At 35.8% G+C, this 21,820-nt stretch overlaps 1 protein-coding gene across 1 annotated transcript in view; it reads left to right on the plus strand.

Moving 5' to 3' along the window:
- LOC106670093 overlaps positions 1-21,820 on the plus strand; it is a 295,520-nt gene that overhangs the window by 215,628 nt on the left and 58,072 nt on the right. The gene's annotated exons all lie outside the window — the stretch shown is intronic.

Consider the following 21,820-nt stretch of genomic DNA (forward strand, 5'->3'; position numbering starts at 1 on the left):
ATCAGCTAAGAGGGAAACAACAGGAATGAGTCATTTCATCTTATCCGCCCAACAGAAGTGATGATTTAATTATGAGTACCTTAAGAGGTAAATAGAGAAAACGCTCGGTCCACGGAGGCCAGATCATAAAATGAAAATAGATTTGCGAGGCTTAAGCACTTCTCTCGCTGGAAAGACCGATTTTCAGCAATGACCGAGTCTGGGTTATCCTTTCTCCTATATTTCTTATGGTAACTGTAAAAAGAAACCGACCATTCACCATAATAAAGTACAATTTATACCACAAAATTCATTCCCTTTGCTCCAAATTGAATTTGATATTTCTTGGGGTTATAGGGAAAAAGTCCCTTCAAGTACGCTAATAAATGACATTAACACATCAGAATTAAATCACTTTGTCCCAGAGATAAACCCTCAATCATGGTAATAAATTTCTTTCAATTAATTAATCTTTAATGTAAGGTATTGGTTGAAACGAAAAAGTTAGTGTCACTAGCGGGATTCGAACTCACGAACTTCGGCTCAATACGCCGCTGCTCTAACCACTTGAGCTATCGAGACTTCTATCTTCTCGGACACCAACTCCCCCTCACAACCAACTTTTGAATTTCCGCTCCATTTTTGAAATGTCGCGTAATCAGGATTCGATTCTCGGCGACATTCATTGTGGCCACGAGAAGCTGTTAGTGAAGCTATACTGCGTGTGACTTATTAAATCCATTATACTTCTTGGTCCAAATAACTTCTTTCAATTAATTAATCTGTAAATGTTGAGATGGGGAGTGGATCGAAGTCACGATTGCTCAAACGTTAGAGCAGCGGCGTATTAAGCCGAAGGTCGATGGTTCGAATCTCGCTCGTGACACTAAGTTTTCCATTTTAACCAAGACCTTACACAAAAATATTAATTAATAGAAATAAGTTATTTGGTCAATCGGACCACGAAATATAATTAATTTAGTAATAAAGTACATGAACACACAGGCTTCCTTCTCAGAACCATACATCTTCCATATTTCTCGGGTAATTCGGAATCAAGCTACTCCATTCACGCTAATAAATTACAGTCACACGTCAATCACACTGCCCCAGAGTACTCGATATACCTCGGTAATTTGCGAAGGAGTACCTCAATTCATGGTAATAAGTTACTGTCGAACAGTAGCATCATCATATTGACCCAGAATATTTAATATATGTCGGGTTAATAAGGGAAGAAGCATCTCCGTTTACACACTAGATTTTATTATTGACTGCAGGCACTTCAGACGGCACGGACCCTTCCCGTTTTTAAGGAATAGCCTTTTTAAATATATGTAATATATGTTTATACATTATTTGGAAAAATATAATTGCAATAATTTCTACTGGTTGTTCATAAAGCATGTAGCAGCAACTTTTTGCCTGTATTGAATAAACATTTTTAAAAATTAACTTCCAACTAAAAGTATAATTGTATTCCATTTAAATCATTAAACCTGTGTAATTATTAAATGGATTTTCACCAGAGGCGAATAGCTAAATAAAAGCTTTATCTCCATACATTTATTTTACATTTGTGCAATATGGATTATATATTTGTTTCGTACGATAAAACACATTTAAATGGATTGTAATGGTTTACAAGTACATTTTACGCATAAGCAATTAACCAACGTTTATTTTTTTTATTTCTTCGTTCAGTGTAATTTCCATGATCCAGAAACTCATTGAGAAACAAATAGTCAAAAAATTAAATTGAGGAAAAAGCCTCATATTAATCATGAATTTCAATTAATTAAGGTTTTTAGTTGAGAAAAAAGTCAATGTCACGAGCGGGATTCGAACCCACGACCTTCGGCTAGATACCGCTACTCTATCACCTGAGCTATCGTGACCTCGATCCACTCGGACACTTCCCAACTCAAACATTCCGCCGCATTCAAACTGCCCAATCCTACGAAAAATACCGGATGCTCCATTTTATGTACCGAACCGAACTTCACAATTTCGCCTTTCGTTCAAGATGAAATACCGTACCTGGCATCCTTTCGAATTTCCACGACTGAAATGACAATGGCCGCGAGATCTCCTAGGAAGTGATGGTGATAACAGTGAAAATGATAATGACACAAGTATCAATTAAACAGAAAATATTTTATTATCATTGGCGTAATACCAATGAGTATTTTCTCCATTCTATTTTTAAATTTTGATATATTGCACTGCTCATTGTTACATGTTACCCATTGATCAGGCATTTGATTACAAAAAATTGTATTATTGATTATTATAAAAATTAATGAAAGCAATATTATTTATAAAAGAAAATTTAAATAATTCTATTTGTCCCCAATACATGTTGGTACATATTACAAATTTAATCACAAAACCTTTTTTTTCACTAATGCCAGCCAAGCACCCGAAGGACACATGTCATGGGAAAGCTTATTATTACTCTAGATGTTGGTATAAAACGTTTGGTATCGGCTTAACAGAACGCCACAGTTTCCCTCCATTTTCGAAAGTGGTGGCTCATGACACACTAGGCGTCTAAACGTTAGACGCAAACAGCAACGTCCGAAATGAAAGTCGCTGGCGGTGCACATTAAATGAGCGAAGACATACTGGGTGGACGCTGGAAATGAAAAAGTTGGCGGGTGAGACGCTGAAGAGTAGACTGGAATCCCAGCGACAGTCTGATGTTTGAGGTGGGAGAAGAGCGTTTTGACGCCTATTATGTTATCAAACACGAAAAGCTGTTTTTTAGACGCGGTGTCTAGCGTTTAGAGCTCATGAGCCTAACCTTTTATAAGGTTAGTTTAGTTTTGACGGTCAAGATGGATTTCGGTCCTAGAAGTCTTCTGTTGTTGTCTTGTTTGGGGATTCTACGTCATTCTGTTGCCTGTGTATATTCCTAAGTATTTGACTTACGTGAATATAGGTATCTCCTTGTCCTACAGCAATGAGCAAGATTGTATTTCCAATGTGAACGTATGCTCTGTACATTTGCACCACTCTTCAATAACTTCAAGGTGTTCTTGGGTGTTGGAAGTAAGTTGGATAGGAGTCGAGTTAGAGGACAAAATTGCGGTTTCGTCCGCGTAGATGGTGATGATGGTATTGGAGGTGTACTAGAAATGATGAATGATGGGGTGAGTGCGGTGTTCAATCCTTTTTTTAAAAAGATAGTTTCTACTCACAATAAATTTTTTTCCCACGATCCGGATTTCGAGCCCTTATCTCATCATCAGGTTGAAGGATTTCTACAATCTGATGATGGGCTAAGGGCTCGAAATCCAAATTGTTGGAAAACAACTTTCTGTGAGTATGAACTATCTTTTTTAAAAAAAGGATTGGGGGTGTACTGGGTGGTCGGCGGTGTAAATGATGTAAAGGATGGTACTAAGTATGCTCCCTTGTGGTACGCTGTCTTTTATCTGTTTGACTTCTCGTTCCCGCAACTCACTGAAGCTGCGGTCGGTTAGATAGGACATCAGGATAAGCTAGTAAGGAGTAGGTAGGAAGCTTTTAAGTTTGTAAAGCATGACCATATTCATAAGCAATATTCTTTATTCTCTAGAACAGAGGAATCGAAGTACGAAACATATTTGGGTCGTGGATTGTTTAAGGCGAAAGCCAAATGTTGAAGGAATGATTTTATGAGTAGCTAGGATGGTTATTTACCGCTTTAAAAGGTGTCTTTAAAAGATTTCGGATTAAAAAAGTTAACATTAGAATACACATGATTGATCATTTGTTTCAATAAATTCTGGTTTGTGTATAATAATTTATTTCTGGCATACGTAAGTTAGTAGGCTGATGCCAAGTGAGAGGGGAGTTGAAAGCCAGGACATTGATACTTTTATCAGACGATTTGGAGGCGAAGGGATAATGGCCTCCGCGCCAGTAGACATATCGGAAATTGAAACTTCACATAAGCCCCTGTTTAAGTAAGACGTAGGAGTATTACACACTTTCTAACTCAATTTCTTCTCATTTTTTTTCTTCTCCTACGCGCTTATCTCGTTTTCCTCTGACGCTTATTCTTGATTTTCCCGACGATTTATCTTACTTAAACCATCAATTTGTTGTCCGAGAACAATGCGGGCAAACTTACTTTTGACGTTTTCATTTCCCGTCTCCGAGAACCGGTTTGGACAGGAGACAATCAATCGCAAGAAAAACATGTTAATCAATAATAATCAACCTGTATTGACAAATAAAACAATTTTTACTCCATGTCAGTTCATTCATAAAAATTTGCACATAATAAAATATCTGGATTCTACTGAAAATTGGCCAAAAAATTGTAAAACAGTGCAAAACAATTCCAAAATAAAGATACCATGAGTGAATAAAAGCGGACTTTTTTTTCAAAACTTAATTAGCAAAAAACAATTAACACGGCAAACTAGGTTGTTTTAAAAGTTAAGCCGCGGGGAAAGTAAATTCGAAACTTTTTCCCTTTTCCTCAAATACAGCTTTACATTAAAAACATGCATGTATAAAATTTTAAACTTATTCCGTCCTTTTATCAATAAATATATACATCTTAATTTCAGATAGAAATCGCAGCGTTATATAAATTATATCAAAAGTTAATTAAATTAATTGTATTTATTCTGATTAATTAGTATAAGTATATTAGTATAGTAATATTTACCCTGTTATTTATTTATACATAAAATGTTGAACTTTTGAGTGGTAACATCCTACACTTTAAGTACAATTAAACAATGCCAATCTCTCGATTGAAAACCGTTCAACAAAAAAGAAAGAATTTAATTATTCCATCCAGGTCAAAGATTTATCTTATTTCTTTGTTTTTTAAACATACGAAACCTGTTAATCTTCATGCCGATGTCTTGGAAATAAGAGGGGTAAGTTAGCCCTATGTAGGAAAGCTATTTTTGCCAGATGAAGAAATATGGGGCCGTTGCTGTGTCATGAAAAAAAAATCATTTCTAATCACTAGGAAAACGCCCTCATATTCATTTTTTACGCAACATTATCTATAAACTCATTTGTCGTACAATAGTTTCTATTGATCGAAGTAGACATTTCCTCGAAATGGAAACGGCATTTGATGGAATTGACGTTTCGGTCCTCCGGATGCAGTTCATAGTACGACTCCCACAGAATGCATTAGCACGATTCGGTTCATTACAATGGGGAACTTCTCACTGCATAGTGGTTAGTGAAGGTTCGTTTAGTTCTCCCATTGAAGCTATCGGTAATAATAAACATAAATGCTGTCTCATAAACGTTTATCAATCTAAAGTGCTGAGACGATATGTGTCTGTTATATTTCGGTGATTTACAACGGTTTGTTACAATTATACCTAATTATCATCGTTACTCTACATAAAGATAAATCTCCATCTGTAAGTTTTGTAAAATAACAGTTTGTTATTTGTACCATGAAGCTGCTTAATAATACAGCATTGGTTTTATTTTATTTAAATAGATTTATTTCTTAAAGTTGGACTAAAACACTAAAAAATTAAAACTCGTTATAAAGCCAAATTTATGGTTAGTCAATTCACTAGTTTTCGTGGTCCGCTTGACCGATTAATATCTTTCAATTAATGAAGGTTTTTAGTTCAGATAAAAAAGGCAATGTCACGAGCGGGATTCGAACCCACGACCTTCGGCTAGATACGCCGCTGCTCTACCACTTGAGCTATCGTGATGTGACAAAAAAATTGGGTTTTATAATATCATGTTTGTAAGAGAGGAAAGTGTTTTTTTTTTGCCCCAAAATCTATTTTTTATTTTTTTATTTTCTCGCCTCGATCAGCTTCCTTTTCTTGTGAGGAGGTATGTAACCTTGTAATAAGATGGATACATTTTTATTAGTTAAAAAATTGGTGAAAATCAGCAATGAGTGTTGTTATTACGTGCGTGTATTTAGTGCCGGGGATTAAGTGATAACGCGATCGCTTGGACCGTGCTAGAGGTCGCCGAAGAGAACAGTGCGGAAAACACCTACGAGTGGGCAACGAATAGAGATTCTTCGGAAAGCGGCTCGTCCGGATATTTGTTTTTTTTTTCTTTCGTGGGTATTTCCATTTTTGGAGTTTCCACCGGGCGCCTTCCTCACCAGACCACGGCGACGAGCGAGGACTGTCTGTTCGCGGTTTTCGGACAGGATATAGAGGCGGCCCCAATTCTCCGGAGATTTTCTCTTTTATTTGGAGCTGATTTCGGCAGGACTGGAGCCCAGGAGGACTCGGCGGATGGTTGTGGCTGGACCTACGATTCCCAAGTAAAATTGTTGGTTTACGGGAAAGACTGCATGAAGAAGTGATTTTTGTTTGTTTTAATTTAGCGATTTTCTATTGTTAATTTAGATTATTAAGTTTTAATTCTTTGAAGTTAGTCCAGATCTGGTTTATTGTTTATTTTATAGCTGGTTAAGGAAACAAAGTACTTATTTTAATTTCACTCTGTTTAGGAATAATAAATCGCCCCATTGTTAAGAGGATTCTCATTTCTTTTTTTTGTGTTTTATTTCCCTCCGTATATGCTATAACCATATATGTAATTATTATAACCTCCTTTTCTTTGTTTGGCTTGATTACTTTGCATGGCCAGGTACCTCGTAGATGAATGAATAATCATTTAAGCAGAGGGAATTCGAATGCGATAAGGAGAAGGTAAGGTTGCTGATCAGGACCCGCCGTGTTAGGCTGACTTTATCCTGGCCCAAGCCTAGTGGCCTTGCCTGGAGTGCACCCCCCCCCATGGCGAGTGTCCGCCATGGAATAGAGTAAATCATTTATTTTTTTATAGAAAATACTACTTTCCTCTCATATATTGATAGTTAGGTTTATTTATTTATTTTTCTCAAATTTATTTAGCGTACAAACAAGAATATATTTTTTAGTTAAAGGAGTTCCCCATTACTCTGGACGCATAAAATGGGGTGGCGCCCAACTCACCAATATTTCTTTGGTTTTTAATATTTTTTTTATTTTNTGACGTTTCAGTCGAGTGTTATGTTGGGGTATTGATGTTTATACAAATTTGACCTTTTGAGCTTTTTTAGCAAATGTTATGAAGTGTGTTCCAGTCAGGACAGGATATACTGTCCGACGTACCGCACCTTGTCCGCAGTTGGAAATATTATTTAAGAAAACATAAGGGGTGATCTTTTGACAAAGAGTGCAGGTAATATGGATGGATAATTCTCTGTTAACTTTTATCCTTTTCCTTTGACCCCAAGACTGTAGTAGTGTGAGTGTTGTTGATTTGGAGTGGAAATGACAAGATCGGAGTTGCTAGAGAGAATCGTTGTACCGACCGCAAATGTGAATGTGGTAGTTTCGGGATGTAATGGAATGCCAGCTGTGATCACCTGGTATAATGTGGGGGCCAGAACGCTACCCTGAGGAACACCACAGGGAAAGGTCTTCGATGATTTGGAAAATTCGATCAGTGAGGTAACTGTGCGTATGAGATAGGTGGATGGAAGGATGACCTTGACCATGAACAGCAAGCCCGGGTGCTAAACCCGATCAAAAGCTTGACGTCAATAAAGGCCCCAGAACAGTACCGTCCGATCTCAATAGAGAAGGAAATAATGTCTACCACTTTCGGACGGTTGAGTAACAGTTGCGAAAACCAAATTGATCGGGGATTATTTTTTGATAATTTAAAATTAAAGAATTTTTTTCAATAAGAGCTTTTATAAACCAATATGGGTATTAGTAAACTTTTTGGCCTATATGAAGTAGTAGTATATATTGGCTTTTTGGTTTAGGAAACATTCGAATATACGAGCGCTTCAAAGCTATAGAGAAGTAGGTTGCACGAAGAGCAGAATTAAATAATGTAATGAGTATGATGGCCATTTTGGGGGTCGCGGTAGCCAAGTGGTTAAGGCGTCAGACTCTCGGCTAGTAGATCCCGCGGTCGTGGGTTCGATCCTTACGGTCGCCTTCCGACTTTTTCTGACGCCTAAGGAGACGGTGGCCGCAATTGAAAGAAATTGCCAATGGACGGAGCGGGATCAGATCTCAGCGACCCTGAATTCGGTCCCAACCCCGTTCAAAAATGAGTTTTTTCGATGGACGAACAACGGCACACCGGAGGCTCAAATTCACACTTGTGTTGCTAGCCCCCAAAAAATGGAGCCGGGGATAAAGTACAATAAGCTGTACAGCTGCAGTGCTCAGGTGGGAACTCCTCCATTTTCTGGTATCCATTGTAAAAAAAAAACGATGGCGATTTTAGGAGGTGTTGGAGAATTTAAAAAAAAATAAAAACCTATGAACCTAGTAAACATGTTTGGTATTAATATTGTTTAGACCAAATAGAAACCTGAAATCAACTTTTTGCTATATTTATTTAGAAATCGTGAGATGCGGTCTGGTGTGATGTAGGTTTCAGAAAAACATTTTTTCATCGTGCCAACGTTTCGATCTTTATTGAGATCATCTTCAGGGCCTGGGCTTTACAAACATTGTTTACATATAACAATTACATTTTGGATGTGGAAAAGTGAATTTATACAATGCAAAATATATTTTTTATATTCAATCAAAGTATTTCTACTCACTCAAAGTGTTTGTCTTCTGTGTAATTGTGCCATTCTTGCGTGTCGTGTCGAGAGTGCCAGACTGAAGAAATGGACTGAAAAAAGAAAATGAAGTATACCTTCACTAAAGCTCTCCATGGCCATTTCATTTGTCGCTGAGAATCAAATTACGCGACATTTGAATAATGGCAAAAAGGAGGGAAAATTCAAAAGGTGCGGTTGAGTTGGGAAGTTAGTGTCCGAGTGGATCAAGGTCACGATAGCTCAAGTGGTAGAGCAGCAGCGTATCAAGCCGAAGATCGTGGGTTCGAAACCCCCTCGTGCCATTAACATTTTTATCCCAACTGAAAACCTTAATTAATTGGTCAAGGTGGCCACGAAAATAGTGAATTGAATTATGAATTATTTAAAGAGGATGCAAAGAATCGTTACCAAAAACGTCCTTTTAGCATTCCACGATTTTTTGAATTTTATCAAAGTAAATCTTTAAATTAGAGTAAATTGGTCATGATAGTGTTATGTAAATGGAAGTCATGAATGATGAATTGTTTAGTTAGTACAAAGCTTTCATTTATTTTAATGAATGAAATTTATTTCAATTTCAATTCATTTATTTAAATCGCTCGCCATTAGAACATTGGCTGGTTGTTTATAATTTTGCTCAATCTCCAATCGGCAGTAGGGTTGGATCTCATGTGAGTCGAAATAGTTCGAGTAATTACTTCCTCGCACGTCTAGATTTCATTATAAACCCTCCTTTGCGAGGAAACAGGATCTATCTTTACAATTTAGCTTAAGCTCCTTCAATAGGAGAATACATCACTTCGATAGATCAGAATTCAATTACTCGGCACAACAAAATCGAATCTGTCCCGGACCCGCTTTCCACGGCGTCGAATTTGCATCCCAAATTACCGTAAATCGGTTGTTATCCGATTTGATTGGAAACTGTTTACTTTCTTATTTCGAAACCGCGCCGGAACGAATTCAAACAACGTGAATTGGCCGATTCGAAATTCCCCAAAATAAATTGGCACATCCATACCACACAACGAAACACAATATCGTGAATATTTATCCGATTTAAGTCACATCGTAACATTTGCTAAAAAAATTCAAAACCCAACATAATATAAAAGCTTATGATAATTATCCTCATTTGAAATGGAAAATGGAAAAAGTTTTATAAACTATTTATTAGGTTTCGTGGTCCGCTTGACCAAATAAATTCTTTTTGAATAACTACAATTAATTAAGGTTTTGGTTGAGATAAAAAAGTCAGTGTCACAAGCGAGATTCGAACCCGCGACCTTCGGTAAATACGCCGCTGTTCTACCACTTGAGCTATCGTGACTTCGATCCACTCGGACACTAACTTCCCACCCCACTTTTTGAATTTTCCCTCCTTTTTGCCATTTTTCAAATGCCGTGTAATCTATTTGATTCTTGGCCACGGAGAGCCTTAGTGAAACACACTTAAATTTGCTTATTACTTTTTTCAGGTTTCAGGGTCCGCTTGATGAAATAAACTATTTAAAATTTGGTTGAGTTGATGACCGTTCAAATTAAAGTTGTGATGATGAGACTTTCGGTCAGGTTTTTTGGTAGTAAGGATAATGATTATTCCATCAATGCCATTGTTTCAATTTCTATTTATAAACCATCTTCAGGGCTGCCTATACACTATAAAATGTACCCATGTGAGTATAGGCAGCCCTGAAGATGATTTATAAATAGAAATCGAAACGTTGCATCGTTACTACCAAAAAACATGTCCAAAAGTCCCATCCTCACAACATATTTTTTAAATCAAAGAACAGAATAATTTCATGGAGTAAAATATTAAATCCATTCTAAAATAATTAAAAAAGTATTTGATTATTCAAAATGTAATTGTGAAAAATAATTCTTACGTCCCTATTTGCATAACCTTCTCTGAAACAAAGAAAAAGCCTGATGAATATTGAAAAATATTTCCAGTAGCCTTTCTACTTTATTTTATTTCCTAGGCCAAAAAATATTCTTAGAATAAAAAGCTGTTCTGCGTTGTAAGATTTGATATACCTTCACTTTTCTCACCTCCAGTTAAAATATGCAATTCTCCCTTTTTTCTCTCTCTCTCTCTACCTTTATTTCTCTCTTTTTCCTCAGAGTGAAATTGATTATTATTATAGTTACAGTTTATACATATTTCCAAAGTTATATAACCATTATTAAAAATTAAAATAGAAAGTAACTTCTCACAATTTAACGGCGTGGCAAGTAGGCTAAAACATCATGACTTGTAGGTATTTCAAAACTGAAGAGCTCACCCCGTGAAACATTGTTGTATCTGCTTTCGCTCTCTCTCTCTCTCTCTCTCTCTCTCTCTCTCTCTCTCTCTCTCTCTCTCNATTAAAAAAGTATTTGATTATTCAAAATGTAATTGTGAAAAATAATTCTTACGTCCCTATTTGCATAACCTTCTCTGAAACAAAGAAAAAGCCTGATGAATATTGAAAAATATTTCCAGTAGCCTTTCTACTTTATTTTATTTCCTAGGCCAAAAAATATTCTTCAAACAAAAAGCTGTTCTGCGTTGTAAGATTTGATATACCTTCACTTTTCTCACCTCCAGTTAAAATATGCAATTCTCCCTTTTTTCTCTCTCTCTCTCTACCTTTATTTCTCTCTTTTTCCTCAGAGTGAAATTGATTATTATTATAGTTACAGTTTATACATATTTCCAAAGTTATATAACCATTATTAAAAATTAAAATAGAAAGTAACTTCTCACAATTTAACGGCGTGGCAAGTAGGCTAAAACATCATGACTTGTAGGTATTTCAAAACTGAAGAGCTCACCCCGTGAAACATTGTTGTATCTGCTTTCGCTCTCTCTCTCTCTCTCTCTCTCTCTCTCTCTCTCTCTCTCTCTCTCTCAGAGAACGAAGTTTGTCTGGTTTTGAAAAAAAATGAGTATAAAAAAATCCATTCTTACCAGTTTTTCGGCTATATCTCTTTCATTGTTTTACGCTTCTTTTTACTAGTAAAACGTGGTGGGAGGGTTTGAGAAAGACGGTAAAACCATCCATCAGTGTGTTGGGATACATCAACCAAGGGCATATCTAAGCCAGCGGGTAACATCAACTTAGGAATAAAAGCTTTCTGGAGATGGCGTGTCCAGCTCAATTTATATTGTCCTCGCTCGCTCAATTATCCATCTTTCAATCTATCGACAAAATAACTATAAATCTAAAGTTGTTTTATGTGGTTTGTGTAGGCGAACACGTGATGACCCAACAATGGGCTTTTTAGTGAGTCCGTATCGCTCTTATTGTCGCCTACAAGACAGGTATAAAGGCGGAACTCGTACGATTAACATCAACACACGCGAGGTAGACGGACCCAGTGCCGGTGCGAACTACATTTAAAAAAAATAAATATTCCTGGATAATGTGTGCTTTGTTTTCCTAATTCAAGCACTCTCACATTTTAATTATCTATCTTTATATATATTTATTACTAGTTGTCAATCCTTTTTTTATTACAAGTACGTTGACACCTTCATTCTAATAATAATAATAAAGTGGGAATTTTATGGGCCGACAAACAGCTGAGGTCATCGCCGGCCCTTTGCATGTTTTCTTTCTTTTTCTCTTCTTTCGCGCGAATTTTGTTTTAAACTGCAGCCATTTGAGCTCCATCTCGACCTGGTTACTACTCTCCGATTTTAAAGATATGCTACGTTGATATCACGGAGTCTCTGGTTTGTACCCCAGGTTGTCAAATACTGAATAAAAAAACTAAAAAAACAATACATATGTATACATCACCACAAACCGATCTCTGGGCACATTCACTCCCCCAGAGTACATGATGTTCCTCGGGCGGGGTTATGAGCAACCTCTTTCTTTCACGCTTATAAATTAGTTTTACTCTCGGGACGTCATACACTCACCCCAGAGTACTCGATATTCCTCGGGGCGAGGTTATAAGCAACCCCTTACTTTCACGCTAATAAATTACTTTTACTCTAGGGGACGTCATAAGCTCACCCTAGATTACTCGATATTCCTCGGGGCGGGGTTATATCCAACCACTTCCTTTCGCGCTAATAAATTACTTTTATTCTAGGGGACGTCATAGGCTCACCCTAGATTACTCGATATTCCTCGGGGCGGGGTTATAAGCAACCTCTTCCTTTCACGCTAATAAATTACTTTTACTCTCGGGACGTCATACACTCACCAGAGTACTCGATATTCCTCGGGGCGAGGTTATAAGCAACCCCTTACTTTCACGCTAATAAATTACTTTTACTCTAGGCGACTTCATAAGCTCACCCTAGATTACTCGATATTCCTCGGGGCAGGGTTATAACCAAACACTTCCTTTCGCGCTAATAAATTACTTTTACTCTAGGGGATGTCATAAGCTCACCCTAGATTACTCGATATTCCTCGGGGCGGGGTTATAACCAACCACTTCCTTTCGCGCTAATAAATTACTTTTACACTCGGGACGTCATACACTCACCAGAGTACTCGATATTCCTCGGGGCGAGGTTATAAGCAACCCCTTCCCTTCACGCTAATAAATTACTTTTACCCTCGGGACGTCATACACTCATCCTAGAGTACTCGATATTCCTCGGGGCGGGGTTATAAGCAACGTTTTACTTTCATGCTAATAAATTACATTCATTTCAATACATTAACACAAACACACATAAAAAATGATTGAGAAATTATAAATGATGGGGTGAGTGTGGAGTGCAATCCTTTTTAAAAAAAAGATGGTTCCTACTCACATTATGTTGTTTCACAATAATGCGGATTTCGAGCCCTTTAGCTCATCGTCAGGTTGAATGTTTTCTACAAACACGTCTCTCGACAGGAAAGATTCATCTTTCATCTTTCAAAGTTGTAGAAACCCTTCAACCTGACGATGAGCTAAAGGGCTCGAAATCCTGATTGTTGCGAAACAACTTAATGTGAGTAGGAACGTTCTTTTTTAAAAAGGATTAAAAAATGATATTTCATTTAAAAATTCCTATAGCCCTGAGGTACCGGCACAGCAATCTGTGCCTGTTTCCATGCCCCAAGGCTACGCACAGGTCCGATGATATGCCAAAATATTGTCTGTATACATCAAGCCTTCTACAATTTAATAGGTACTCGCCCGTTATTCTGTCCTTACACAACGGTCACCTACGCGGTCGCTTTCAAGCCAGAAAGTGCCCGTGCGTTATTCTTGTACGATCTATGCGTAGTCTTGTCAGTATGGCCTTTTTCCTTTTCAGACCGTTCTCCATGGACCAGGGACCGACTTTTTTCGTTTTCCAATTCTCATTTTACAAATTTTGAAATTAATAGTTTCAGGTCCGCTGGGTTTATTGGATGGGAAGTGTCGGGGGTCTTCCAGCGGCTTCACAAGACCTTCATTCTAATATTTCTATAACACCTCTAAAAATTTTTACACACTCCATTCTATCTCCTTCAATAATTTCATACACCTCTTTCAAACAATTTACCCAACAACCTTTTACCCATTTATGTTTTCACTTTCTCTCTCGCTCGCATTTACACTTTCATTCTGTTTATTCTATTTGTCCCATTCCCCTTCCTTTTATGACTTAAAATATCTGTTTATCTATCTATCTATCTATTTATCTATCTCTATCAGTCTCTCTACCCCCTTTTAAAACTATCTATTTCATTTACCCTCTTTCTATCTTTTTCCATTTCTCACCCTCTTTTCTCACATTTTTCAAATTATAAATATCAAAAAGGAGGCGTTTATTATACATGCTATTGGTAATTATAACTAACAGTTATATAGACAGTTATATTATATTGACGCAGTAGAGAGAGAGAGAGAGAGAGAGGGAGAGAGAGAGAGAGAGAGTGAGAGAGAGAGAGGAGAGTATATCTCTCCCTTTCTCATTTACCCTCAGTGAATCGCTCTCAATCTTTCACTTCTCACCTCATTATTTCTCAAAATTTTACTTAAAATCTGCTTTTTATATAAAAGTCGGCAATTGTTACATAAATGTAGACTTTTTTTCAGCTTATAATTTGCTATAAATTATTTATAAATTTACTCCGAATTTATCCTTGTCCTGTTCCCTGTTTTTCCATGTGTTTAAAGCAGACTTGTGGTTTCTTTAATCATTAAAACTCTCCTTTTTTAAAACCCCAAACGGAAAATCCATTGTCATTTCATTAAAAAATTAATTTTAATTGATTATTTAGGATAACGATTGTTAATAGTTGAGACTATATATGTATTTATTAATGCAACAGTTAAAAATGCAGCGCTAGTTTAGGTTTTTCTATGATAAATTAATTAACAATCTGTTCTGAAAATTGCTTAATCATATATTACTTGATTTATTATTGTTCCTGGCAAATTATTAAATGATGAAGAATAAAGATTAAGATCATACTTAAACTTCGGTTACTTGTAAATTTATGAAGGGTTTAAAAGTTTGTTTATGAGATATTGCTTATCTACGCCAAATTAATAGTTAATTAACTTTAGAAGCCGCAATGTTTGTTTTTCGTCGCCGCGTATCTCCATCTATTCGTTAAAACTGTCTTAAGATATTATTAATCAATATTTAAAATATAAAATTGTAAACAAAATCAATGAATTTGTCAAAAAATAAATTAATTAAGGTTAAACGTCTTAGAAAACAAATAATTAATCAATCCGTTTTCAAATTTAGAGTCCCACAAAGGGATTAGTACTGGGAAATTCAAAATGCAATTATACCAACCGGGTCGGTAATAAATCTGCTTAATTCGCATTGACCGTTGAATTAAAAGTTGATATCTCAACTAAGCCTCCGTAATAAATTTCTTAAAGAGGAAGGCATCGATCCTCTTGGCCATGAAGATGAAGTATGTTTTAATAACTTTCATTTCCTACGCCGAGATTATAATACTGTCACATCTAATAACATTTATTGCTTTTTAAATGAGACAATTCGGAACTCGGCTAGGGGTGGCCACCCCCCCACCCGTTCAGAAGGAAAATATTATCAAGGGAGAGAATGAATCATTCATCATGCCTGGTGGCGGGCAAAGCGTTATTATTATTTCAAATTTTTCCTGTTTCAAGGCACTTCCCGAGCTTGTTAAATACTTTTCTTTTTACAAGTTTTCGTTCTTTTGACATATTCAGCATATTTATGAGAGAAATTTATCAGAATGATACTTAGCAATTAATTTGGTGTTGCTTTGATCAAAAATTATGGTCGGTTAAATACTTTTTTATAAGAAAATATAGATTATTCTTTTATATACTTATATCTATATAAATCACTCTCATTAACCCACACTCATTTTTTTGTTTTTATATCTCCCTTTTTTCTCTTTCTCTATCTCTATTTCTCTCTTTTTACTAAGAGTGAAATTGATTATTATTATTGTTACAGTTTATACATATTTCGAAAGTTATATAACCGTTATTAAAAATTAAAATAGAAAATAACTTCACACAATTTAACGGCGTGGCAAGTAGGCTAAACCTTCATGACTGGTAGGTCTTTAAAAACTGAAGAGCTGACCCTGTGAAACGGTGCTCTACCTGCTTTTGCTTTCTCTCTCCCTTTTTCACTTTTTTCTCCTTTCTCTCAGAGTGAAATTTATTATTATTATTACAGTTTATAACTATTTCCAAAGTTATGTAACTGTTATAAAAAATTAAAATAGAAAGTAATTTCACACAAGTTAACGGCGTGGCAAGTAGGCTAAACCATCATGACTGAAGAGCTGACCTCGTGAAACAAGGTTCTACCTGCTTTTGCTTTCTCTCTCACTCTTTCTATCTCTCTTTTTTCTTTTTTCTCCTTTCTCTCAGTGTGAAATTTATTATTATTATTACAGTTTATAAATATTTCCTAACTTCTGTAACTGTTATAAAAATTAAAATAGAAAGTAATTTCACACAATTTACCGGTGTGGCAAGTAGGCTAAACCATCATGACTTGTAGGTCTTTCAAAACTGAAGAGCTGACCCCGTGAAACAATGTTCTACCTGCTTTTCCTTTCTCTCTCACTCTCTCATTTTCTCTCTCTCTCTCTCTTTTTCTCCTTTCTCTCGGAGTGAAATTTATTATTATAATTACAGTTTATAACTATTTCCAAAGTTATGTAACTGTTATAAAAAATTAAAATAGAAAGTAATTTCGCACAAGTTAACGGCGTGGCTAGTAGTCGAAACCATCATGACTTGTGGGTCTTTCAAAACTGAAGAGCTGACCCCGTGAAACAATGTTCTACCTGCTTTTCCTTTCTCTCTCACTCTCTCTCTCTCCCCCCTCTCTCTCTCTCTCTCTCTTTCTCTCCCACTCTCTCTTATTCTTCTTTTTCTCTCTCTCGTTCTCACTCTTTCTTTTGGCCTTTCTATCTTTCTCACCTCTCAATATTTCTTTTACTCTCCCTTTCTATTTGTTTTTCTCGTTCTCGCTTTTATATACATTTTTCTACTGAACATTGAGTGCAAAAGTTCAAACCCATAAAAACTATAATAACGCAAAAATTAGCATTTAGATTTGTTTATTATTTATAAGCAATTCATATTCATACTGGAGTATGATTCAAGCTAAGCAACCGTGAATTGGCACCTGTGCCACAGGCCGAAGTGCATTAGAAATAAATAATAAACACATTACAAGGCTGATCTTGGCGACTTTCTGGTTTTTGGAGTTCATCATTTCACGCCTATTTCTAGATGTAAAAATAACTTTAAATTAAAATATCCTGCTATATTTTTACTATTTATTTTGTTGTTTAATTGTGTCAAGCTTAAAAAAATACCAATTGTTGGTTTTATTTTTCCCAGTTATAAAATGTAGTGTGTATTAAATGACCGATAAGGCATAATAAAATATCTGGATTATTGTTATACTAAAATAATTAATTGACTGTACAGTTCATTTAGTATTTCTTTGGTCTCTGCCCATACCGACCGCAATCAAATTATCATTATTGCTTTGAAAACGAATCACAAACACAAACTGATTTTCTTTTAAAAATTCCCAAAGCTGAAGCATTGCGTTACTTGACTTTCTTTGATGTTGAAATAACAATAGGCTGGAAAGGCCTAAAATCCAACAGTCTCTCGAGCTGCGCGCCATGGATTATTTTCGATTAAGGCTTTGTATTTCTTGTCCCATTCCCTGTCGTTCTTTATCTTTCACGAGAAAAAATATTTTCAAAGCGTCCCTAACGCCTTTTATCATACATCCGTACAGAAAGGATTTTTCATCATATAGAACTACGATTTATCTTCGTGAAACTTAAATTTATACAAAATTTTATCTCTAAAAATAAATAAATAATAAACTGTATAAAACTACTTATAATTAGCTACATACTGTATACTTTTTGTAAATGTTTGTCAAGGTGCAGGTGTTTTTGAGAAATAAAATACATTTGAGAAGGATGTGGCTCGACGAATGCAGTGCCTCGAGATTCGAACCTGGGATGTTTCCTTCCAATGGTGATCCCTTGTGACCTTAACCGTTGCAACCTCCATCTATACCACCTTGAACACCTTGATGTCACAGGGTTAATTGTCAATACTAGTAGATTTACTAAATAAAACGTAGTTCAGGCCAGAACGAGATTTCTAGCTTCACTCTTTCCTGACGTATTGAAATTTTTGTCATTGTAGGCTAATATCAATTTTTTAACGTAAAATCGTAATTTCTCAGCTTTAGGATTATTAAAGAACAAATTTCGCAAACTACATTAAATTGTTCAGAAGTTAACATTTCCATTGTAAAATACAAAAATAAAAAAATAAAAAGATTTATTTTGAAAAATTTGCGCTTACAGATATCTGAAAGAATAAAAAATTCTAAAACCCATGGTTTTTTTTGGAAATACTCACTTGTGGCTCCTAAAATGACTTTTCTATTAAAGTTTTCGGACATTTTATCAAAGTTGCCTTATTTTATAAGTCCTCCAAGGATATACTCATTTTTACCTAACATCGTACTTATTATATTTTAATGAAAACATTTATCAGTGGTGTCAAAAACCAGATCCATTCTTTTCAAAAATCGTTGGATACACAAGCGTAAATGTAGAACAACCGACTTGACTTCATGGAGGACTTCTTATATTTTCCTTCATGTCATTGCACGTGATTTCAATTTCCTCTAAGAGCTGTTCCCTCGTATCGATGGTGTGCTGTACAATTTTCAGATTTCCCCATATGTAAAAATCTAGTGAGGTCAAATACTTCTGGCCATTCCACGAGAAGAATGTATGTAATTTTTGTTACTAACAATTCATCAAAATATCACATGTACTATGTTCTTGTGTTCAGCTGTTCTTGGGTTCTATAACACGTTTTTCAGCCTTGCAAAGGAGTTTTCACTAGAAAATTTCTACAAAATGTTTTTAGAAGACATAAAATAAGGCAACTTTGTTGTAATACCCAAAATTTTTGATGGAAAGGCATTGAGCCACTGAGTATTTCCAAAAAAAAAAAAAATGGGTTTTGCCATTTGTTATTCTTTGAGCGGTTCTGTGTATTCGGAAGCGCAAATTTTTCAACGGCAATGTTGTTATTTTATAAAAAATTTGATGTAGTTTGCAAAATAAAAGATCATTTTTGTATTTTAATGAATTTTAGACTAAAATCAGAAAAACCTTAATATCTCTGGAAAACGTCGAGATAGAAATCCCGTTCTGGTGGCAGTGAACTACATTTTATTTAGTAAATCCACCATGACAGTTTTGACATTTAATCATGTACTCAGGTTATAAAGCATATAAATAAACAATGTATAAACGTCCCAAAATATTACGTGTGTGTTACCCAAACAGCATCGTTGTGACCACATATTTTCGTTCGTGTATTTGGTTATTTCTTTATAATTACACCAATATTATTATTATTATTATTTATTTTTATTACAATCTGTATTATTATTAATTATTTACAATATGTTATTTGCGGATACATGAACTTATGTACAACTATTTACATGGAGGGGAGAAAATAATTAATGTTATCCTCCCTCTTCACTTTTTTTACAGTTTACTCGGAAGGGAAATCGCGGGGCCATTTCCTCTTAAGACGCCTTATGGGGTTGTATGGATGGGTTCTTGGGCAAGACTATTTGGATGGTGGGAGAGTTTTTTGTGAAACTTGGTAAATTTTTGGGGAATAAATTTTTGGATATAAGGAATTTGAAGGTCGTTGTGCAGGGTAGCATTTGAGACATAATAAGCAGCATTTACAATGGATCTGAGGACTTTAGATTGAAATGATTGGAGACGTTTGATATTGGAAGGTTTAGCGGTTCCCCACAGTTCTATTCCGTACGTCCAAATAGGTTGTAGTAGTGTTTTGTAAATTGTAAGTTTGTTTTTTGTCGATAGTTTAGACTGTCGTCCTATAAGTCTGTGGAGTAGACCATACCGTCTGTTTAGGTTTTGTCGTGTCAGTCGTGTATGTTGATTCCACGTCTCTGCTATAAATGAGATATGTTCCTGCAGATCTTCCGAAGCAACTGCAGGATCGGAATTGGAGGATAGTGCGGCGGTATCATCGGCGAAGGATGCAAGGGGGGTGGTAGGTTTAGAGGGAATATCTGTAGTGTAAAGGATGAAGAGGATTGGTCCGGGCACACTGCCCTGCGGTATTCCCGGGACCCGAAAGAAACGCTCTGTTATATAAGAGCGGAGGATTAGGTAAAGAGTATTTGGAAGGACACGCTTTAATTTGTACAGGAGTCGCCTGTGCCACACACGCTTGGGCCGCATCAAGGAAAGCTCCCACACAATATTCATTGCGCTCGAGGGAGGAGGATATACGGTCAACAACGCGAAACACCTGCTGGACATTGGAATGGTGGGGGCGGAAGCCAAACTGATGATCGGGGAGGAGGTTAGACTTTATTGTGGCAATAGCCTTTTAAGGAGAATTTTTTCAAATACTTTGGATATGATGGGAAGTAAACTAATTGGTCGATAAGATGAGGATTTTTGAGCTGGTTTGCCAGGTTTCAGGAAGAGGATGGTGTTAGAATATTTCTAAAGTAAGGGAAAATGGGTAGTGCGGAGTATACAATTGTAGAGGTATATGAGGAATATAATGCCTTTTTTAGGGAGTTGTTGACACCAATATTAATATGTCAAGTCTGCATGTTGTTAATGGTGTTAATATTACTATATTTTTTAATGAAAAAAAAACTCTTTTGTTGGGAAGATATTCATTACGCCAACCTTGTAAATTTTGAAATAATTATGATGTACATCTTACAAGTTTTCTATTCGCAAAATCTTGTATGTTGAAGTAACACGCTTGTCTGAATAATGGTAAAAAAGTTTTATTTAACTCTTAACCGGGATTAACAAAATTACACCAACACATAGGGAAAAGAAACTGCATCCATATAAGTTTATAAAGAAGGATGAGTTCTATAAAGCTCTAAGCAGAGTTAAGCCAAATAGAAAAGAATTCAATTTAGTTAAGTTGGCTACGTGCAATTTTGTTCTATTTGTCGATATAAATATTCAAACTGCTCGGCGCTCTTGCAAGTTGAGACTTAGTGAAAGAGTTGGATATATGAGATTTATTTCATTATTAATTGATGATAACGTAAATATTTAAATATTACGTACTTACGTTTCGAAAAAACTACTACACTTATATGCATAATAGTATATGCACTTGTAGTAAGTGTAGACTATGTATAAAAACTAGTGTTAATTGCCATTATATTAAACTATGTCAACAGAACATAAAATGTAGGTTAAAGCTTTATACCAAATTTGGACAAATGTTACATAAAATTAATTTTTTATGTAACGTTTTGGTTGAAAAAAAAAATTTCTCACGGTCGGGATTCGAACCCACGATCTTCGGCTCAATACGCCGCTGAAGTCACGATAGCTCAAGTGGTTAGATAAGCGGCGTATTGAGCCAAAGGTCGTGGGTTCGAATCCCGCCCGTGCAATATTTTTTTTTCAACCAAAACGTTACATAAAAAATTAATTAATTGAGAAAAGTAGTTTGGTCAATCAGACCACTAAAGATAATGTGGTTATATAAAATTCACTAGTTTGGTGGTCCGCTTGACCAAGTATTATCTTACAATTAATTAAGGTTTTTAGTTGTGATAAAAAAGTTAATGGCACGAGCGGGATTCGAACCCACGATCTTCGGCTAAATAGGCCGCTGCTCTACCACTTGAGCTATCGTGACTTCGATCCACTCGGACACTAACTTCCCATCTCTACCCCTTTTGAATTTTCCCTTCTTTTTGCCATTTTTCAAAATTCAAAA

The sequence above is a fragment of the Cimex lectularius genome, unplaced genomic scaffold (assembly GCF_000648675.2).
Source record: "Cimex lectularius strain Harlan isolate CLEC.00 unplaced genomic scaffold, Clec_2.1 scaffold49, whole genome shotgun sequence".
In the NCBI taxonomy this organism is placed as follows: Eukaryota; Metazoa; Arthropoda; class Insecta; order Hemiptera; family Cimicidae; genus Cimex; species Cimex lectularius.